The sequence below is a fragment of the Eleginops maclovinus genome, chromosome 16 (assembly GCF_036324505.1).
Source record: "Eleginops maclovinus isolate JMC-PN-2008 ecotype Puerto Natales chromosome 16, JC_Emac_rtc_rv5, whole genome shotgun sequence".
NCBI lineage: Eukaryota > Metazoa > Chordata > Actinopteri > Perciformes > Eleginopidae > Eleginops > Eleginops maclovinus.
The window spans coordinates 14,495,960-14,507,901 of record NC_086364.1 but is presented as its reverse complement, the minus strand read 5'-3'; positions in this window follow the sequence as shown (position 1 = coordinate 14,507,901).

Here is an 11,942-nt window from a genome sequence, read left to right as displayed (position 1 = left end):
TAAATCTGCTGCCTGTCAGCATTTTTCCACACTCCACCCAACTCGGTGCATCTATGGAGTGAAGTGTCATTGGTTTGAGGGAATACAAACCCCGAAATCCACCAACCCCCCCTTGTACAACTCCCCTCAACAGCTGAGATTCGTTCTACCCCTAAAGCAGCTGTCTAATGTCGCAACAGCTGGGCATTTTGGAGGGAAGAGGGAACGTGGATAGAGAGCGGTTGGAATCCATCCCTGTATTCAGAGAGAAATTAACAGCCTTGTCAAGATGAGTTAAATATGGCTAATGCGTTTACTGTACATTGCGCGGCTATAATGTGGACTTGTGTGCCATATGCTTGTGTGTGTCTGTGCCAAAAAGCATATATAGCATCACTTGCAAATATTACGGCCTGTGAATATGAACTGCAGAGGCAGTTTAGAGAAATCTAATCAAGGAAATGTATAATTTATTTGCAAAGGCTCACAAGGCAGTGATCAAACAGTGTCATGCAATGCAAATGAAATCATTGTTGATATGTTGAACATGTTAATTAGGAGCAAATTACAGCACTCATTCCTGGGTGCAATGTTCTTCCTCAGGTGCTTACAAAAAACATTATGACTGGGAACATGGCTAGAAGTGTGTGCCTAATTCAGTGAGGTCATAACACCCTTAGGGTCACATCAATCTGCGGGCGCTCCCAAAGGCCAGGCATTTGTCAGTTTACCCAGGGTCAGGTGCCCTGAATATGGGCTGGGTGTCGTACAGCAGCCCGGCCAGTCGCTCAACCAAAGTCACAGCAACTGTTGGTCTACTGGCCGCTCTTTCTCTCAGCTGCCTGCGACGAGAGCCGTAAGGAGGGGCAGGGGGCATCCTGCCAGGCCGGCGCCGCTGTTTGTTAGGCCTTGGCGAGAGAGGAACCAGTGGACTGGTACTGCCTGGCACTTATTCGCTCCCCGAGGCATCTCAGATGAAAGAAACAGAGTGTGTGTGTGTGTGTGTGTGTGTGTGTGTGTGTGTGTGTGTGTGTGATGAAGAGGAAAATGGGTGGCATGCATGCTGCTTGTTTAGAGTGGGCTGGTAAGAAATGGTTAGAGTATATATATCTTTACAATATAACTGGAAAATATATTAATGTTATTTATAAAATACTTTTTTATTTATTTAAGGTATTTGTTATATCAATATTTTTTACTTAAATGTTATGCTCATGATTATGGCTCCATGGCAGTTATCACATATTTTATTATAATATGCAAAAAGTGTCTCATAAAAACATAATTGGACCAATAATTACTCTAAACGCTGAATTCATTTTGTTCCAGTGAAGTGGGTTTTGCGAACAAATCTGACCCTTTCAAGCATAGTTTAAAGATATGATTGGGATTAGCATTTGCAAACTTTTCTGTACTATCAAACTTCCATCCTGAGAGACAAAGATGCATTGATTATCAAAATGTTTATTTTTAAATGTTGTCACTGTACTGCAACAGTTGATACTTCTTGATACTGTAGCTAACACAAGTACAAGGAGAAAGCAAAGAGAAATGAGCCATTGCAAAAATAAATGTGTTCTGATGGCTCGAAATTAACTTGGCATGGTAATTTCACCCAATCTTGCCATATTTTTTATTTGCTAAACCAATGAAGCCTGTCCCTGACTTTAAATCCGTCATCATACAATTTTCAAAAATTCTCTTTTCTTTATGTTGTGAAAAAGGTGACGCTGTTAATTATTACCTTTCAAAGACGTCATCACAGCATCTCAGTGTCACACTTGCAGTTTCCACCTCAGCTTTAACACTGTTTTCACAGTCACAGGTTTTTATTTTCATTTTTAATTTCACTGTAACCCAGCAGGGGGTCTGTATTAGTAAGGCCTCAGAGAGTCGTAGCAGGTTTTAATCTGAAGTGTTGAAAATAATACGTGCCCAACCCTCCCCGGACCCTTTAAAAGATCCAGACATAAGAGTCTGAGCCAGGCTACCAGGGTGGAAAAACTCTATGAGTGTAATAATCACTACCAGGGGCCCATTTTCCCAAATATATGCTCCTTATTTCAGTCCCCTTATTTATTTGGATATAGGCCCTTTAAGTTTAATTTAATTTGAATCTGTTCTGCATCCCCACGGATTGATTTAGGGTGCAAGGCACTTTCCAATTGCAAAAATGGCAGTTTGTCATTTGAAGGAAAAAAAACGTGGGTGCATTCGCAAGTGATGGGTGTGTTATCCAAGGGCCAACCATAAATCTTCGCTAATCCAGGGTACTTCCTGCAAGCGTGAGTGTCCGTGTATTCTGTGTCTGTGGTGATCAGATTTATGACCTCACACATGGTGTTGCTGTCAAACAGGAAGCATTTGGCGCACACTGACACACCAAAAGATGCAGAGTAAGCACAGGAGAGATTTAACACACTGGTCATGAGATTCAACAGCCCAACATTAAGTTGGAGCAAAAAGTAAAGAGGCGTAAAGCAGAGAAAAAGCAGAGATTCACAACTAGGCTTGACCAAATTACCCACTGCCATTTCAATACTCTCTCTGCTCTCAGACGCAGAACAGATTGAGTTTTAGGTGGCTGTAATTTTTCACAGTTTAGAGGAGGCCTTAATAAAACATGACTCATGGTCCACTTTTCTTCTCATGCAGCAGGACCATAGGTGAGGTACTACATGTCTGAGCTCAGCTAGAACCATGTCAATAAAAGGCAATGACACACGCATATAGACATAAACACACACACATTACATACAAGCTGTGGCAGAGAGTGGGCACATAAGCACCAACTGGAGAGAGCCATGGTGAGCGGGAAAAGGTGTGAGCAGGAAAAGTGGTGTGTGTGGGTGAGTGTGAATATGCGAGCGTGTGCGTGTGTATTTGTAGAGTTTTTGCAGTTGTGACAGCTGGGATGAAGGAGTGGAGGCGGCGTGTGTGATTGGAGGAGGTGCCAACAGAGCAAGTGTCTCTTTATTTTCATCACACACAAGTGTGTCTGTGTGTGGATGTATGTCGATGAACACTATGTACATCTGTGTTTGTGCTCGTTCATATAGTTTGTATGTATAGACCAGTTTGATCTTGTTTGTTATCAGTGCACTATGGAGCTGTCATCCAATCTATGTAGTATGTAAATTAGCCTTGTGTTTACAAGATACACCCATGTTTTGTGTGCTGTTTAAGCACTTCAAGTGTTAATGAATGCACATCACAAAACACACAGTAGGCAGTGACTTTGGTTTCATTTGCAGTAGATAAATGTCAACATTGGACAATTCTTCAAACAGCAGATTACTACCAAGCCACATTTTTAAATAACAAAATCTATGGAATGATGGCTAAATTCACTGAAAAAACTGAAATGTTGACTTTAATTAAATGTATTGTGTATTATACAGATTTCAAATAACTGTAATAGGTTAAATAGTAAATATTAGGTTCAACTACCCAAGTAACTACTTCTCAAATCCATGTATTTAATGATGCTATGTTGATCAAGTGAATTTCAGTTGTCTGGAAAAAAATCTGATGTACATAAATACCCATGCAGCACCACAACCTCCACATCCCTTACCTTTCAGCTACATCGAGTGCTGTTCTTCCTCTGTCAGGACGGTTGGTTGGCTTTGTAAATCATAATGAGCAGAATCTTCACCTGCTCAGAATTAATTATTAAAATGTTATAGAATTTTCACAACATTTAATTCACTGCTTTTGGTATTGAGATACTTCTGAATCATCCTCGCAACCCAATACAATGGAGGTAAAGGATATTTTGATCATGCAAGCAATACAAAATCAATGGAAATGAAGTTTCCAAGAAACAAAACCCTGGTTACTCTAGACAATACACAGACCTCTGTGCACAGTGATCACTAGAGCAATTTATTTTTCTAAAAACATATTTTCAGGGTAAGCAGGACTGGAAAGATTGCTTTTAAAGTATAAATTATTTTTTTAATGCTTTGAGAGGCACAATACAATGCCTTTGAATCATGCTGGTGGCAGATATTTCAGGAGATAAAACTAAAACTAAAGTTGGGATGCCACTTTTTGGACAAAGTCTAAATTATCTTGAAGGTTTTGCATGTTTTTGGGCTAATGCACCAGTGTGTCTGCTTACTTTGCATGTGATTGTGAGATTGTCTGTGTGTGATTGTCTGTGTGTGTGTGTGTGTGTGTAGTGTGTGTGTGTAGGTGAGGTCACTCCGGTGCTGCAGTAACGAGCCATGGCAGCAGCTGCAGGCAGCAATGATGAGGTCATTCAGCAGGCAGGATTAAGGCTGTGACAACTGGCTCTGCGGCCAGTGCCAGTGTGGACCGGGACAGTTGTGCAGTGGGCATGGTGCTAGGTCCCAGGTCCACACCAGCATTACCCCACTGTTGTTTTTTCATTATCTTGGTTCTGGCCCAAGGCAGTGTGCAGCTTGCCAGGCCCACAGCAGTGAACCCACAGTTGTTGTAGGGCTTTAGGGCCCTCTCACCCCATCCTGCTTTCTCCTAGCCTCTGTCTGTGGTCACACACTGTGACCGCAGCCCTCACAGGGAATAAAGGATCAGGTTACGTCCCAAACACACTCGTTAACTCAATTATGCAAGCCTTTAACACTTTGATGTGTAGCGATAACGCCGGGATTATCGAAGGGACAGATGCCATCTGACCACAGCAGAGCTTTGTGGCCGCATGCCTCAGCTCCAGTCGATGAAAGACGCACAAAATAGACTGGTGAGGGTCAGGAGAAGAACCACTTATAACCTTATAATGTTGAAAGACAGGGACAGACAAAGAAGATATCAAAGTGGATAAAAGCTTTTTCATGATTTTCAAATGTAAGCTCGACGTTTGGGGTGTGAAAACTGAAAATAGCTTGTAATGGATGAAACATTCCCAAATTCACTTTACCTAACATCTGTTTAAAGCATGAAGGAGAAACAGGATGTGTAACGTGTGGCTCTAAATTAGGTGATTTCAGACTATATTTTTAGATTTTCTGCACTTTAAATTGTCCTCCTTCGCTTGCAAAATGACGAAAATGCATAAAACAGAGCAGCTAGCCCTTCATTGGTTCCTACTTATTTTTCAGTGGAACTTGGACATAAACCTAAAACCATTAGCTGCACCACTGAGACCAATTAGTCAAACGTGGCCAAACAAGCGTTCCCTTGCTTTTACAACATGTTCCTCTTATTTCCCTCCCTCCTTCCAGTCCTTCCATTTCTCTCTCCCCCTTTTGTTGTTAACTGAAACACAGTTTTTTAAGTGTCTCTGGCTTCTGCTGATAAGTGCTTTATTACGAGCGATCTTGATGCTTTTCAACTGCAGGGATGCTCTCTTACAGCATGACATATCAATGTCTATCTCCCACATAAGCTCCAGATGTGAACTGAATGGGTTGATGTTTTTAGGTGGGATACATAGATTAGTTTAGCTGGAAAACTGCACAGTCACGGATTAACATTTGGACCTGAAAAATAAAACAAATGATGATGGCAGACACCTAGTAGTTATTTATTCATTAACCTCAGATATGCAGCTTGAGTGTTTATACAGCACATTACTTCCTTTTACAGAAGTAGAGTTTAAATTAAACTCATTTAATCCACACCAGTCTGAAAATAGTAAACCTCCTTTCCCACTAGGTGGCAATGCAGTTGCAGACTCACATCTTAGAGGAGAGAAAAACACCTGTGGGATCACAACATCTCACTTCACACTCTCTCCCTGCTGTCCTCATGGTGTGTCTTCAAGAATGTGTTATATTGCCGTTTAATAAACAATGGATAGGATCACTTTCAATGAGAAGAAACATTTTGATTTCAGTGATACAGACAAAAAGCAGATGATGATAGATGATTGATTTAATTTGTAAAATGTATGAAAGTTAAACGGCAAAATGACTTATAAACACATAGTTCCACTGATTTAGAGATCACAACTATTGTCATTATGTTAAATGTTGATTTCCCAGGACCACTACGGAACTGCTGCCTTGAAGCCCAGTTTTAAGCTTTCTACAACAATCTTTAAAATATCGATCTTAAATAAATAATTATTAAATAGAGAGTACCACAGACAACTGACATTTTAATCCTAATATCTTTAATTGAATTTGAAATAGAAATATACACAGTCAAGCCAAGTTGGTCATTTCTTTTTATTACTTTTGAAAATATTCATTGTTTCTTCCTCTGTTATTTTTTTCTTTGTACATATAATCACAACAGACCATCGTCAATGTTGAAATGTAATAAAAAGATAATATCAACACGTATAACCTATTTTAATTACATTATTTCACTTAATATAACAATTAAAACATTGTTAATTACCAAGTGACTAAAAGGAGTACCCATATCCTGGATAAACTTAATTTAAGATTTATAATATTATAAACATTATACACTTAACTGATTTAGATTTTGAACTTGATTAGCATGTTTCCAAAAAAGCAGGAATATGAAAAATTATTTAAATCATAGTAACAAAGGTGCATTTTTAAAATGTATTTATTATTATTGTTATCTCATTTCAGATTTGTACACTTTTACGTAGTGAATGTATGTACCTAGATGTATGCTTTGTGATAAAAAAAGGTGCATTTGTTTAGCACCTACAACTGGGACAATACAGAGAAAAAGACCAAAATGTGGACACTAATGTTATCATAGGTGCGTGACCAAGTTTGTGATGTTGTATGCTCAAGTTACAAAGACAGAAATCACGAATAAGCACTGAGGGAGGTCGAGTCTTAATCCTCTTGCACATTGCTGCTATCTGTCGCTGAGGAGCGTGCAGAGGTTCTCCATGAACTTCTCACCATCTCTTGGTTTGAGTTCTTTCTCTTAAACTATAGCCAGAAGTACAACAAAAACAGTGTTTGATGTTGTTAGCGAGGTCTCTGTCTCTGTCTGCCTGGAAGTCCCCTTCTGTCTCTTCCTAACTACCACCAAATGGAGTCCTGTAATTCACAATATGTATGCACATCATTTGAGAGCAGACTAAACCCAGAAGCCTGACTTTGGTATTCTCCACCACATAAAATAACTGCCATATTTTATGTAAATAAATGGCCAATAAAATAACAATTACACAAATAAACAAGTCAGTTTCAGATATTAATCAAATGAAGTCGTAAATCCAGGGTGTTGTTATCCCCTTGAGTGTAATTGACGAAAATGTGGTTCACTAATGTCCACAGTGTTTACTTACATCTCACAGGGGCACGGGGGAAATGACAGAAGAAGAAAGGAATGATGTCAGTATAGGATAAAGTGGGTGCTGAGGGGAAGATGAGAAATGTAAGGGACTAAAAAAATGTGAGCACAAGGAGAGACGAGCCTGGAATCAATAATCTGTTTTTTGTATTCTGAGGAGAGGAGTGCGAGTGAGCAGCGCCTGAGGACAGCAGACCGCATCCTTCCTTCCTGCGAGGCAACATGGGGACAGGAAGGGCCACCAGGGGAGGTCAGTTGGCCAGCAATTCGCTTCCTATCAGGGTCGCTGGGGATCAGGGGATAAATACATCCGGGTCGCAAGAAGAGCCACCTGTCTGTGATCTGCCTCTGCGTTCAACCCCCCTCCCTGATGTTAACCTCAATGGCAGCCAGGTGGGGAAGAAATGCAGGGAGAGGGGGGTGGGTTCAGGAGCAGGAGGGAGTCAAGCCTGAGGGCTGAGATGGCATCATTCTGCGTCCTCAGTTTACCAGCTGGGAGTCCTGAATGTAGACAAACCAGTCCGGGGGTCCGGTTCAAAGAATGGCAACAATTTAACATGTCCATCTAACTAAAAGGGGGAAAGAGCTAATTGTATCTAAACTAATCATCCTGCTCATTTGTAATCAGTAATTCTGCTATCTGTGAGTGTGGTATTATGGTCTTTTAACAAGCTTTCGCTCTAATCATTCGACTTGCTTTATTAAAAGGTCACCTTCTTTTTGGAAGTTGAAGTTCTGAAAGTTGACAGACAATTTCAAGCATTGACTCCTCGAGGGGCATTTCTCCTTAACAAGTTAAAGCCCGCTCGGAAACTAAATTATCATTTAAATATGCCTTAGGATGCTCATGGGGGTTTCCAGTGTGGGAGTGCATTGTTGACGTTGAGACAAAGAGGACTATACATTGAATTATGTGCACTAGTTGAAAACACCAAAGCTCCAAAGGATTGTGGCACTGAGGGCTAGATAAGTGGACAAACTTTGCCACTGTGACAGGGAGAAGTTGACCTAAGCCAGCTGAGGAGATTGTATGTGTGTGTGTGTGTGTGTGTGTGTGTGTGTGTGTGTGTGTGTGTGTGTGTGTGTGTGTGTGTGTGTGTGTGTGTGTGTGTGTGTGTGTGTGTGTGTGTGTGTTTGAGAGTGTGCCAAGCCGACCAGAGAGCGCTGGCAATTTCCTTGAGATGCAGAGCTTCACCACACTCCCCAGGGGAAGGCCAAATAAACCTCAGATGTGCAGCAGGATCTGTCCCCCCCTCATTGTCTCCCCCTTCTACCTCTAAGGACTACAGAAACACATGGGAGTGAAGAAGAAGGGAGGGATAAGAGGACAGGGAAGGGTTGAAGGAGGTGGGGGGGGGGGGATTCTGCTGTTTCATTTTTTAAAAATGTCTTCGCTCTAAGTTGTCAGCGCAGTCAGCTCTGGGGAGGTTTGCAGATGTTTATCATGTACAAGATGGAAGAAAAAAGAAATCATAAATTGTTGCACGATGCATCCAAGGTCACAAGTTCAGACTCATAAAGAACAAGAATAACCTGCAGAGAGTAATCATGGAGGTAAACTTCCATGTCCTAGGCCGCAAGATTTAACCTCACAAACCTGTTGAAATCATTTTGGAACAGAGGCTGGAGATGTTTAGACACACACACACATACACATACACATACACATACACATACACATACACATACACGCACACATACACATACACATACACGCACACATACACGCACACATACACGCACACATACACATACACATACACATACACATACACATACACATACACATACACATACACATACACATACACATACACATATTTATGTGCCGTTCCAGCCAAGTCTCTCATCTGGATCAGTGTCTAGTTTGACAACCTGACATGGATTTGTGAAGATCATCTGAGGAACACAACAATTTTAATTGATCTGATTTCGAAATAATATTTTGAGCAAGTGAAAACAAAAGTGTAATCTCTGAGCATTTATGGGTCATTTTCATATTAAGGGGCCTCTGTCACACCGTGTGAATGACCACAATGGGACCCTGGAAACTCGACGCACCTCACATATAGACGCACACATACCTCTAAGAACCCCCCCTGTATCTACGCGTCAACACACCGGTGGGTAAACAAATCACGTACCACCAGGGCGTTACCCTGTTTACCCACCGCCTGTTACCCTACGCCCGTCCCAGGAGGGCTATCTGACGCTTATTTTAGCATAAGGAGGACCTTATACTAAAATTATTTTAGAGCTGCAGTGCCTAGTCGACCAATGTATTTGTTGAGTGACGGAGAAATAATCACCAAGTTTGTTTTAGTAATCAATAAATCACAAAAAATACTTTAAACATTTTTATTTCACATCAAATGAAATATGTTGGGGTTTTGTGGTGACATTAGCAAACATTTGAAGACACACATTTGACTTTTACAGATAAGCTGTGATGAACATCTTATAGACCCTAGATAAATCTAGAACATAATCGGCAGATTATTTTAAAAGGAAAATGATTGCTGAAATAAAACTGAAAAAAAGGAGTAAAAGCCTAAAAAATTATAAAAATATCAAACCAAATTAAAAAGATTCGACCATCATGGAATATCATTCATCTGGAGTATTAGAATAACTAAAGAAGCATATACAGTACACTTTGTCACTAAAAATGGTCATTGTATTTACACTGAAGAATCTGCCATATACAGCCCTGCATATAGACATAAGTGTTGTGACAACAGACCAAAGCTATAAATACTCCTCCAAGATGGAAATCATTCCAATGAAGACAATACACAGTATGTACAGCAAAATGACAGTATGGAATACACATATGGGTTATCAGCTGCTCATAATGTTGCTACTTGATTTGAACATGCCACAGAATATGTGTCATGTGTTCTGTCACATGTCCAGAGGCTGAACAGAGTTATGCAAAGCAGTCTCATCCTACATACTATCTTCAATGGATAACTGGACTGAATGCTGCTGAAACAAATAGCTTTGTGAGCAGATTGGAGGTCTGGATTCAGTTTTTAGACTCAGCTAACTGTGCCTTCATGTCTTTTCACCTTTAAAGTTGTTGGAATAGAAAGAATGTAAAGTATGCTCTTACCATGAAAATCATGCACAGCCAAGACACATAAAATAGGAAGTACTGAATGAAGATGCTCTGGGGAATAAAGCTGCCATTTCTAACTCCCTTTCATGCTACTAGGCCATGAAATCTTCAACGATGTCCATCAATGTTTAGGGCAGGCTCTGCTACCACCTCCAAGACTTCCAATATCAGCCCTGCAATACTCTAAACCCTTGTGTGACATTTGACGTACTGTAGAACTAGTGCTCCTCTGAAAATGTCAGTTTGTTATTGAGGTGGTTATTTAATGTCAATCCTGTACACACGTATAGCCTGAGCTTTAGGAGACTCAACACGTTTCGCACAGATCCAAAATCCAACTTACAAAGCCACACCAACATTGGCTCTACCTTTAATTTCCTTTCCTAGTTTCCCTGTTTTCACAATCATCATTAAACAAGTCTGTAAGCTGCAGCAACAGCCAGGCTTGAGGTTAGATATGAGCTTATGATGGACGTGGGGTTACTCTTGCTAGACCCAGACTACTGGGCTCACAGTGGGGAAGTATCCGTTTACCCCAGGTCTCCCCCACTCACTCTGACTCTGGAAGGATGCCTGTAAAGCTAAAAGGGAGGGTTGGGTGGGGGGCTTGGAGTGTATATGTTTCCATTACAACCATTGCGAACCCTGAAACACTAGAAGTCTCATTTAGGGGATCCAATTTTATTAAATCAACTGTGTGACAATGCTGGGCTGTTTCCACAACATGGGCAGGTACGGTGGGTGTGAGGTGCGCAGACAAAGTGCTCTTTGAGTGCTGTGGTCAGGCGCTTTGCCAGACACCTTTCCACACCTAGCACTAGGGAAGCCTAATTGAGAGTATGGGCTAAGCCTGTCATAGCCCGTTACCATTACTGCACTCAACACATGGCCAAGAGGCTCTGATAGCTTTAACACCGTTGCTACCAAGGACCTATTTCGGGTATGTGTGTGTGTTTATAGTTAGCCTGGTTAAATGTTTTTGCTTCTGTCGGTGCTGGTGAGCAGGAATGGTGAACCCTGCGCCTGCATAAATGTTCTGATTTAACATTATTTTAGTCCTGCTGCAATCACTTCATGATGAATTATGCAGACCGAAATGTAAAATTGAAAAACAGGTGACAGGTGTGTGTCTGAAAATCAGCAGTGACATTTGGCTACGTGTCAGGGTAAAGTGTGACAAGAGAACAAGCAAATCCTTTAACCCCAATAGAATAATTGAGAGGCCACAAATCATGATGAGAGCTTAAGTAAATAAATAAGGGAGAGATTATTTATTTGATTTCGGGGAAGTCGGAGCTATAACTCATGTCTCATTGGAGTTGGCACCGATTGTGCTGTGGTTTCCAACATGCTCCGAGATGTCCTCCTTTCCAAGCTCTGCTCAGACTCAAGAATCAGCTTACAACCAAACATACAACAGCTAACACCCTGTAAAGCACAGCAAGGCAAGAGGAGGCTGACAGGGAGAAAGGTCTGGGTCACAGTGTTAATGTAGCCACTTGCAGTCTAGGGTCGTAGAAGTTACTAAACCAAATGTGTCACCATTTTTAACACAGTGAAAATGAGATACAGTAAAGAGGATGTGTACAGATGGCTTTGTTCCAATATAAATACGGAGAAATAA